Below are 11,686 nucleotides of genomic sequence, written 5' to 3'. Positions count from 1 at the left end.
CCTACAAAAGAGCAATTTATTAATAACAGCAACTATTAGCAACTTCATAAAGTTCTAAAGGAATAGGGTAAGTCCCTGGTGGGGCTCTCTCTAATCCCTAGGTTCCCTGGAAAACAAGCCAACAGAGAAAAACATCTGATTTTAGTTGTGGTGATTTACCACTGATAATCCAAAGTTGCTTATGATTTATAATGAATTAAACTTTACATGAAAACGTAAATGATGATCATCCTTGATATCCAAATGAGTGTTTTCTGTATTTAAACAACAGCATGAGGAATGGGTCCTACTCTTACTACAAAAATGTCCAAAGTATTTTGTAATAATTGAATAGTTGGGAACATTATCAAGGACTATTTGAAGTCAACTATGATGACGAAAGTGGATAATTGAGACATCTGATAATCATTTGGGGTGGTAAACAGGATACAAGTGATGATCAAGACAGTCTTTCCAAAATGAGGTTTAGAAATAGCTCTTGAAGACAATTCACATAGTGTTCTTTGTAAGTGGTGATAAAGAAAGACAATACTTATGATGATTGGTAATCAAGTACTGTTGGGTTAAAGAGCTACCATTTTATAACCAAACTTCCCACTGATATAAAGGTTTCTATTTATTTATTGCTTTTTTAGAATTATTATTTTTTTATTGCAGTATAATTTGCAACATTACATACGTTTCAGGTGTTCAACATAGTGATTCACAATTTTTTAAGTTATACTTGATTTATAGTTATTATAAAATATTACCTATATTCCCTGTGCTGTATAATATATCCTTGTAGCCTATTTATTTTATACATAGTAGTTTGTACCCCTTAATTTCCTACCCTTACTTGCTCCTTCTCACTACCCTCTCCCCACTGTTAACTACTAGTTTGTTTCCTATATCTGTGAGTCTGTTTCTTTTTTGTTATATTCACCAGTTTGTTTTAATTTTTTGATTCCACATATAAGTGATAACATATAGTATTTACCTTTCTCTATCTGACTTATTTCACTAGCATAGTACCACCCAAATTCATTCATGCTGTTACAAGTGGCAAAATTTCATTCTTTTTTATGGCTCAGTGATATTGCACTGTAAATATATGTACCACATCTTTTTTGTCCATTCATCTGTTGAAGGATACTCAGGTTGCTTCCATATCTTGGCTATTGTAATTAATGGTGCTATGAACCTTGGAGTACGTGTGTCTTTTCAAATTTGTGTTTTTGTTTTTCTTCAGATATGTACCCAAGAGTGGAATTACTGGTTCATTTATTGCTTTGATTACACTTACTTTGCTTCTGTGCAAGGAGAATTATACTTATGGTAGGATCCATTCATTTATTCAGTGATTGCTTATCGAGTACCTTCTCTGTGCTAGGAAAAAATGTAAGATGAAGAACATTGTGGACTTGGTCCCTGACTTCAAAAATCTATAGTAAGAATAGGATTACGGGGTCAGGGTGTGGAAAAACCAAAAAGCAAAATAGAGACGCAGACACAGAAAACAGACGTGTGGACACGGGATGGATAAGGAGGGCGCCATGAACTGGAAAATTGGGATTGACTTATACACATTACCATGTGTGAAGTAGGTAGCTAGTGGGAACCTGCTGTGCAGTGCAGGAAGCTCAGCTCGGTGCTCTGTGAAGACCTAGATGGGTAGGATGTGGGAGGAGGGAGGAGGGAGAGCCAAGAGGGAGGGGACATATGTACAAGTACAGCTGACTCCCTTGGTTGTACCGCAGAAATTAACACAACATTGTAAAGCAATTATACTCCAACAAAACAAATGAACAAAAAACCAAAAAGCTAACCTTTCAGGCAAAACGGAAACCACTTCTACTGGTTCAATATGCCCACAGTCTGGTTTAAAATTTCATTTTTCCCCAAAGCATTATCTTGACAATACAGGAAGTATTAGGGAAAGCAGTGGTGAAATTGTGGCTGGTCTTGTGCCTTTATAATGTTTGCCTCGCTTGTGACCTTTGTGCATGATTGCTTTTGCCCACGTGACTTGTAAAAAATGATCTGGTTGACTTGTTTTTCTGAAAGACCTTTGTCCAAATCTTTGATGGGCAAACAGAGAATCGTGTTTTCAAACAGAAACTATTTACAAATAAAATTCCATATTGTCTTACGTTTTAAGTAAGACATGGACCAAAGTTGAAAAAAGCAAAAGGCAGTAGTGAGGAGCTGAGTTGGACTTTTAATGTTTAGAGGAGACGTACCCTGTTAGAAATTTAACATCGAGTTATTTTTCTTTGATTTAATATCATGAATATTTAGAGTGCACACAGTCATTCAACATATATTTATATATGCCAAACACTGCTTATTCTTTATTAACATAACTATAAATATTGAGGAGACAGAGATGAATAATGCAAGAGTGCGATGAAGGTCTGGGACACAGAGCTTTAGTGCAAGGTGTACAGGGAAGGCTGTGTGAGGAAGTAATGTCTTTAAGCAGAGACTTGAAGGATAAGTAGAAAATGGTCTTGCCAAGAGTGAAGAGAAGACATTTCCAGGCAGGAGGAGCAACATGGGGCAGAGTGTATTTTGACTTTAATAAATTTCGTACTGTGAAAAATTCCCAAGTCCAACACAGAAATTCAGCATCCCGTGATATGAGAAAAATCTCATCACTTTACCTTAGGCTGGCCAGAAATGTGTCAGGCAGAAAACATCAAAGAGGTAGATTTCATCTCTCTGACTGGTAAACAAAGTGCTTGGAACTCGTCCCCAGCCCTTGAGGTCAGTTTGTAATTACTCTCTTTCGTCATCCCAGATGAATTCCCAGACTTTAGTAATCTAGTAAAACTTTTTTTCTGCCTTTGTAAATAGGGACGCTACTATGAAATCTGGCTCAGAAGATAAAGCAAAGAGCAACTAAGGTCTTCAAAACATGGTGTAAATATGAGGATCTCCCAAACAGTCATCAAAAACAAAAGGGATAAAATCAGTCCACCAATGGCGTGGTAGTGTGAGGTTGTAAAATGAAGCAACTCAGATCAGATGCTGTAATTCATAAACAAGGCTGTCATCTAGGAGAAGGTGCAGGGGGCAGAGGCCAAAGAAGTTAACATGAGGTCATGCCATCTGTCCTTTCCTTTTCTGTTTTAACCCTATTCAACTATATTTCTCTGGGTCATTTAGCTGTGGATATTGTATCATCTCTCTTTCTATCACCTACACACACGTACACACACACACACACACACACACACATATTTGTTATTGTTTAGTTGCTAAATCATATCTGACTCTTTTGCAACACCATGGATTGTAGCCCACCAGGCTCCTCTGTCCATGGAATTCTCCAGGCAAGAAAACTGGAGTGGGTTGGCATTTTTTCTCCAGGGGATCTTTCCGACCAGGGATCCAACCTGCATCTCTTGCATCTCCTGCATTGTTGGCAGGCAGATTCTTTTCCAGTGTGCCACCGGGGAAGCCCATATTTTATTTAAATATGTAAAACCATCATTGAGGCCAAAATCATCTGCTCAATGATACAAAGATTTCTTGCTAACCTGGAATTACAAATAGTCCTTTAGTTTGCTAGACTTCTGAAAAGAGCATGTCTTTGAGCCCATGGGGAGTGGGTAAGATGGTGACAGAGTTTCTCCCCGTGCTTATCTCACCCCACTGCTGCAGCTGAAAGCATGGGTCCTACTGCTGGTTAGTCAGCACCTTTGGGAGATGGAAGAAAGTACATCTGTTCTTTTTTTTTTTTTAACTTTTAATTTTGTATTGGAGTATAGCTGATCAACAATTTTGTGATAGTTTCAGATAGACAGCAGAGTGATTCAGCCATATATATACATGTATCCATTCTCCCCCAGACTCCCCTCCCATTCAGGCTGCCGCATAACATTGAGCAGGGTTCCCTAGCACATGTGTTCTTATTCAGAATCTCAGCTTTAAAAGGGGCCTCAGAGAACACCTCATCTGATGCAGTGCCTTATTTGCCTAAGCACGTGTATATTAATAGATTGACTAAGTGTCGGTTGCCCCTCCCCAGCCCAGAATGCTGCTGCTGCTGCTGCTAAGTCGCCTAAGTCGTGTTCGACTCTGTGTGACACCATAGACAGCAGTTCACTATTTCTTGAGGCAGCTAATTATCTTTCTGACAGCTGCCATCTTTAAAGGTTCATCTTAGTATCAAAGTAAAGCCCATTTTCCTTTAACTTCTGCAAAGAGCAGAAATAATGCTATCTTCTACTTCTAGGGATCAGAGCTGTACCAAGGATTTTCACATGCATTGTTTCCAGTGCCCCTAATAGTACTGGCAGGAAGGAATCAACATGCGTATTTTATAGATGCGGAAGCTGGCGCAAGGTCACACAGTTAAGAGGGGTGGATCCAGTCTGGTTAAATCTAACACCTAGGCCTCTTCCTCAACACCAGGCATAAGTCTTGTTCCAAATTTGTGTATTTTAAGGCATCTCTTAAACTCTTCTTAGTTGCTTAGTTTGTATTTTATACGCATGCTTTCAAATGCTCTCAGGAGAAATTGTTACTGTATCTTTATAAAAGGTATATATAGATCAAAATAAAAATTATTCATTCCCAGAAAAATGCACACAGTACTGCAATAGCAATCTGAGCATTGCAAACAGACTCCCTTGAGTCTCTTATTAATGGAATTTATTCTTAAACAATAATAGTAGCACATTGGTTAAAGCATGGATTTAGGTAGGTTTAACTCCTGGTTTCAACACTGACAAGCTGTTGGACTCTGGACATTTATTTCTCAAATTATTTAGTTTTATCACGTATAACATGAGGACTATGACAATGATATTATTGATGAATTGTTAGAATTGTTTTAGAACTATTGTGAGAATTAACATAATATATATAAAGAACTTACTATGATGCATACCACTATTTTCAATAAATGATAAACATATCATCTTTTTAAAAAACTTTTTATTTTGTGTTGGGATATAACTGAGGAACAATGTTGTGACAGATTCAGGTGAACAGAGAAAGGACTTAGCCATACATATGTATTTATCCATTCTCTCCCAAAGTCCCTTCCCATTCAGGCTGCCACATAACATAGAGCAGAGTTCCATGTGTTATACAATAGGTCCTTGCTGGTTATCCATTTTAAATAGAGCAGTGTGTACATGTCTATCCCAAACTCCTAACTATCCCTCCCCCGCCCCCATCCTTCCCTCTGGCAACCATAAATTCTTTCTCTAAGTCTGTGAGTCTCTTTCTATTTTGTAAGTAAGTTCATTTGCATCATTTCTGTTTAGATTCCACATATAAGGGTTGTCATATGATATTTCTCCTCCTCTGTCTGACTTACTTCACTCAGTATGACAATCTCTAGGTCCACTCATGTGGCTGCAAATGGCATTATTCATTCTTTTTAATGGCTGAGTAGTATCTCACAGTATATATATACCCCATCTTTTTATCCTTTCCTCTGTCAGTGGACATTTAGGTTGCTTCCATGTCTTAGCTATTATAAACAGTGCTGCAATGAGTATTGGGGTATTATCAGTATTATTATTTCTTTATTTGCAGTAATCCAAAATCCCTATGACTGTTGTCAAGCCAGGCTTACCCTATACTGTGTCTGTAAATATAAATTTTAGATATACATAAAAGAAAAATTTTTTAATCTGTGTTAAATTTTATCTAGCCAACAGTTCCATCTGGAATCTTGTTTCTGTCAATTGTTAAATTGGTAATCATTAGTAATACTTTTCCTGAGAAGGCAATGGCAACCCACTCCAGTACTCTTGCCTGGAAAATCCCACCATCAGAGGAGCCTGGTAGGCTGCAGTGCATGGGGTCCCTAATAGTCGGGCGTGACTGAGTGACTTCACTTTCACTTTTCACTTTCATGCATTGGAGAAGGAAATGGCAACCCACTCCAGTGCTTGCCTGGAGAATCCCAGGGACAGAGGAGCCTGGTGGGCTGCCGTCTATGGGGTCGCACAGAGTCGGACATGACTGAAGCGATGTAGCAGCAGCAGTAAAAGTTTCCAGTTTTATGTCACCTGAAAATTGTTAAATGTATTTTCAGTGTTTCATCTGAGTTGTTGCTAAAAGTCATTACACAGTGAAATCTATGTTTGTTTCCATTTAGTTGAGTTATGCTGTTCTGTATTTGTTCCCATTTACTTACATGGGTCTCAGGATTTTGAGCTTGTTTTACAGCTAGGTATGGGATTTTCTCTGTGCTTTTCTGTCTATATCATACACTTGTTCTATCCCTTACTGACCCCTTGAGTTTTAGGCTGCCTGTGACCTATGATTCTGTAGATCTCCTGATATTGACATAGCTGAATCTATTAACTAAATTCTGGAAGGGAAATCAGGACACTTGGGGCTGAGCACTCACTTTCCCATCCATGTACTTTAAACTCTCTGCAGCCCCATCCGTATACTTGTCAAACTCAGACAATATTTGCCCTTTCCTTTCTTTCAGTGTTACTGTGAAGATGAAATAAAAAATGATAAAACATTAAAGAACACTGTGTCCTTTAAAAAAATGGCAGCATACCATTTACAGAGAATTCCTCATCTAGTAATTATCAAATCAGCTAAACAACTAAACATTAGCAAAGTAAATGTTTGAGCAGGGATGCAAAGATGCAGATGACACCAAGTCTGTGTTTACCACCCGTATTTTACTCATAGACCTATACTCACTTGCAGCCTCATTAAACACATATCTAACAGGCTTGGTTCTTTCATTTCTTAGTCCATAGCCAGGTATAGGAGGCAAGAAAATTAAAAGTAGTGAGGTAGGTAAATTGGAAGTACCCAAATCAGGCAAACTGAAAGTAGCAAGAAACAAATTTTAAAAGAAAAAGAGAGATAAAAGAATTATAAAAATTAGAGCCCCCAGAAATACCGAAGTCTGGGACCATTAAGTAAAGGGGAAAAGTAGTCTTGAATAGATGACTAGGTTTCAAGAACATCACTGGATTATAATCTAGTACAGAGGTTAAAGCGTCTGCCTGCAATGTGGGAGAACTGAGTTCAATCCCTGGGTCGGGAAGACCCCCTGGAGAAGGAAACGGCAACCCACTCCAGTATTCTTGCTTGGAGAATCCCATGGACGGAGGAGCCTGGTGGGCTACAGTCCACAGGGTCGCAAAAAGTCGGCCATGACTGAGCGACTTCACTTCACTTCACTGTAACGGATGTGCAGAATGATCACTAATTCTTGTGTTGGACCTGTGTGTGTTTACTTGTCTAGTTTTACTGCGATTTTCCTTTGGAAATCTACCATTCCCAAGTTGTACTCAGTTCCAGTGGAACCATCACTGAAGTGTCCTCTCCTCTCCTGGATAAGGTTGAGCATATGTTCCAAGCCAGGTCAGGTGAATTGTTTTCTTGCAGGAATTTGGGGGTTGAGCAGAGTGACTCAAAGTTAGGAGAACTGTTTTATCCAGTGGTGGTACCCTGAATAGACGGTCCATTCTTCCATTCCACACGGACCGCAGCTTCCTTTGAGCTGCAGAGTCCCTAACTCTTCAAGGTTGGTCTTCCAGTTTCCCTTTAACTTGGGGTACTAACCTAAAACACTCCAATAAAGTACTTTTCTTGCTTAAATTAGCCAAAAGTATTTTCTTTGCTGCTCACAGTGTGTAATCTGTTACTGACTCAGATTCATTAAATGAAAAGCTCAATTTTGTTCTATATGCCACAGTATTTGTAATAAAAATTTAATAATTTCCATATAACTTTGTTAAAATAAAATTTAAACATTTTAGCATTAAAAGAATATTTTAATTCTAAAGAATTTACTAATTTCCTAACCATGTCAAATAAATGAGTTTTTATTTCAGACAGACCCAATGAATGTTTACATTTTATTTTGATAGCTTGAGTGTATCTTGGTTAATGTCTTTTCTTAGCATGGCTCTTGTTAGCACCTTGTTTAAATGATGACTGATGTCATAGAATGATTTGAGGACACACCTTTTAGTTGTGGTCAAAATACTTTGAACACTCTACAAATAATGTACATCTCTTTTGTGTCCTGTGCTAAGTTCTAGGATAAGGCAGTGAACAAGGTGGATGCAGTCCCAGCACTTGAAGAAACTTGTGGTCTAATAGCCTCGTACTCTATACAAAATGAAAGGAAGAGCTGCCTTTGCTCACGATCAGCTCATTGTCCACGTCTTTGGCCGGGCATTTCTCCCTCCTAAAAGTCTAGTATCTGACCTTTAATCACATCATTTGGTTTGATCCCTAGGTTGGGAAGATCCCCTGGAGAAGGGAAAGGTTACCCACTCCTGTATTCTGGCCTGGAGAATTCCATGGACTGTATAGTCCATGGGGTCACAAAGAGTCAGACACAACTGGACGACTTTCACTAATACCCATCCTTATCCCATTCTTTTTTCAAAGTCTGGGTCAAATAGCTTATTCTCCATTAAGAGTCATACACTAATAACAACTAAACATTTATTGAGGAGGCTGTCAACCTCTTCATATCATTTATTTGTCACAATGCACTATGAGATATTTATATGACTTTTTAGAACACTATTTTATGGAAGTATTGGAAAAAATTAAAGTATATAAAATTTGATTTAAAAATATTGAATTCAGTATGCTCAGAATTATTGAGATCTTTATTTAGAATTGCCTAGAATCTAATTATCTAGAATCTAAAATGTAAGGTGAGAAAGAAACAGTTTTCTATCTGACTGTGCATCAGAATTGTCTTGGAGGGCTTTTAAAAAAGAGAGTTATCTGACATTCTCAAAAATTCCAATTAAAAAACACACAAGTACACAGACATAGAATATAGCATACAAAAAAATTTATCCCAAATCCCACCTTCTTTAAAAAAAAAAAGCATTTATTTATCTATTTATTTGACTGCTTTCATTCCTTCTCCATGATGCTTAAGTTATTTTTTCTATAGAATTTCTCACCTTCTACTTATTAATGACAATTTAATTCATTTATTTTTCTCCCCCAAAGTGCCTCATTTCCCACTGCCTCTCTCATCCCTGCCACTAGAATGTCAGCTCCAACAGGGCAGAGAGTTTTGTCTGATTTGTTCATTGCATTATCTACAGCCCCTAGAAGAGTGGCTGGCATGGAGACAGGGCTTAATAGTCTTTGTCGAATGATAAACAGATGAATGAATGAAATTGCCAAATTGTTCTTCAGAAATGCCATGCTATTTCCACTCCTGCAAGAAGTACAAGGCAGTGTCCACGTTAGATATTTTTGTTGGGTAGGACCTTGAGGCCCTGCTGGAATCCTTCCTAGGATCTCTGTGGAGGGTATTAGGAGTTAGGAGCCTTGCAATCCTAAAGCAGCTTGCAGTGCCTCGGAACACTTGGCCAACAGCAGGTGAGGGCAATGCCCTGCAGGAGACTACCTGCCCTCAAACAAGTTCAATAGGAATATTTTAAAAACATTCCCAGCCAGTTATTGGTTTCAGCATTTGGGCACATAACTTGTCCATGTAAGTTTGGGAACTTGTTTAGGACTATGTTCTGGTTCTTTTAGTTTACTTCTTTCTACCACCACCCAGACTGACTAATTTTTGAACTTTGATGAGTAGAGTACTGCTTTCAGTGCTATTTAGTCATTTCCCACAGCTCTCTATCCCTTTAGAATAGCTTTTAGAGTAACTTGGACCATTTTGGGTAGAGTACATTGGATGACTATTTTCGTGCAACTAAATAAATGGATGGCTTCTTGGTATTAGTAATGTTCAAAACATGCAATCCACATTCATAGTATTCAACTGCAGGTTGTTTTGAAGTCATTCTTTAATTACAGAATTTCCAAATCAGGACCTATATCTGAAAATAGATATTTGCAACTCATTACACAAAAGATCATGAAGGGCTTTTTATAAAAATGAAGAGGGGAAGCAAAGTTGAGTGGAAAAGCACCAAGGCTAGGACTCAGGAGATCTGAGTCCCACAGGCATCTCTGCCCATTATTAGCCCTGCAGATCCCCCTATTTGGTTGGGAAATGAGGTTCATCCTAATTCACAAGCTTTGCTGTGAGGAACTTTATAGTTTCCCACATGCATATTGTATATATGTGAATCACAATGAAAACTGTAAAATTATATTGCATCTAACAGGCTGCACAAATTTTCTTAAACACTGGAGACTGATGGTAGCCCAGTAGAGAAAGAATTTGAAGGGTGTTAGAGCTCATTTTCTCAAACTGTTTTGCATAACACACTACTTTAGTGAGAGGTGTTCCATCAGTTTTTGAACACCTCTGTTTGCCAACAGTATTTCAGTGGCTTATCCTCCATACACATTTATTTTCATGCTTAAGGTCTGCAGTTCAACAACAGTGAGGCTGAGCTGGACCAGGCTGCAGTGTGTGGTCTGTTTCAAAGTTCTGGTCACCAAGAGTTTGTTCCAAGCTACTGACTGGTTTGGCTCAGATCTTCTCTGTTTGTCATCATACTGGAGAAGTGGCTAACCAGGACAGGTCCTCAAGGCAAAGAAAGAAGTGAAAGAGAGAAATTGATCTGTTCAAGAATATCTAAGGTCTCTGTTCTAGTCATATCCTTAACATTGCATTGACCAAAGCAAGTCATATCTCTAAGCCCAACATCAAGATTTAGAAAGTACATTTCACCTATAGTAAATAGAGAGGGAATCACTCTTTCCTATAGATTAACCCAAACTTTCACAGATGTCCTTTGGAAAAAATGGAGCATATTTAAAAGACCTTGGCAATTTCTTAGATTTTCTGGACTAAATAAACTTGTTTGTTTTTGCTTTGCATAGTGGATCCTAAATTTATGTGGCCATAGTATCTTTCAACTGCACTTCACAAAGCCTATTTATATTTCATGGGCTAGATGTTTGCTGAATGCACTTTGGAAAATGCTATTCCCAAGTATCAGTATCAGTATCAGTTCAGTCATTCAGTCATGTCTGACTCTGTGACTCCATGGACTGCAGCACCCCAGACTTAACCTGTCCATCAGCAACTCCGAGAGCTTACTCAAACTCATGTCCATGGAGTTGTTGATGTCACCCAACCATCTCATCCTCTGTTGTCCCCTTCTCCTCCCACCTTCAATCTTTCCCAGTATCAGGGTCTTTTCCAATGAGTCAGTTCTTTGCATCAAGGGGCCAAGGTATTGGAGTTTCAGCTTTAGCGTCAGTCCTCCCAATGAATACCCAGGACTGATCTCCTTTAGGATGGACTGGTTGGATCTCCTTGCAGTTCAAGGGACTCTCAAGAGTCTTCTCCAACACCACAGTTCAAAAGCATCAACTCTTCGGTGCTCAGCTTTCTTTATAGTCCAACTCTCACATCCATACATGACCACTGGAAAAACCATAGCTTTGACCAGACAGACCTTTGTTGGTAAAGTAATGTCTCTGCTTTTTAATATGCTATCTAGGTTAGTTATAGCTTTTCTTTCAAGGAGCAAGCGTCTTTTAATTTCATGGCTGCCGTCTCCATCTGCAGCCCCCCAAAATAAAGTCTGTCACTGTTTCCATTGTTTCCCCATCTATTTGCAATGCATGCAATTAAATAATTGTCAAGTACACTAGCTTTGGATCAGATAGATTTTCCTTTGACTCCTGGCTTTGAAATTATTTCAAGTATCTGGAATTCTTGTAGTAGACAGTAGGTTGTAGTAGAGTTGAGGGTTTTGTTTTTGTTTCAGAACAGAGAATGATTTATTGCAGAGCCATGCACAGAGAG

Source organism: Bos mutus, chromosome 3 (assembly GCF_027580195.1).
Source record: "Bos mutus isolate GX-2022 chromosome 3, NWIPB_WYAK_1.1, whole genome shotgun sequence".
Lineage (NCBI taxonomy): Eukaryota > Metazoa > Chordata > Mammalia > Artiodactyla > Bovidae > Bos > Bos mutus.
Note: the sequence above shows the minus strand (reverse complement) of the source record.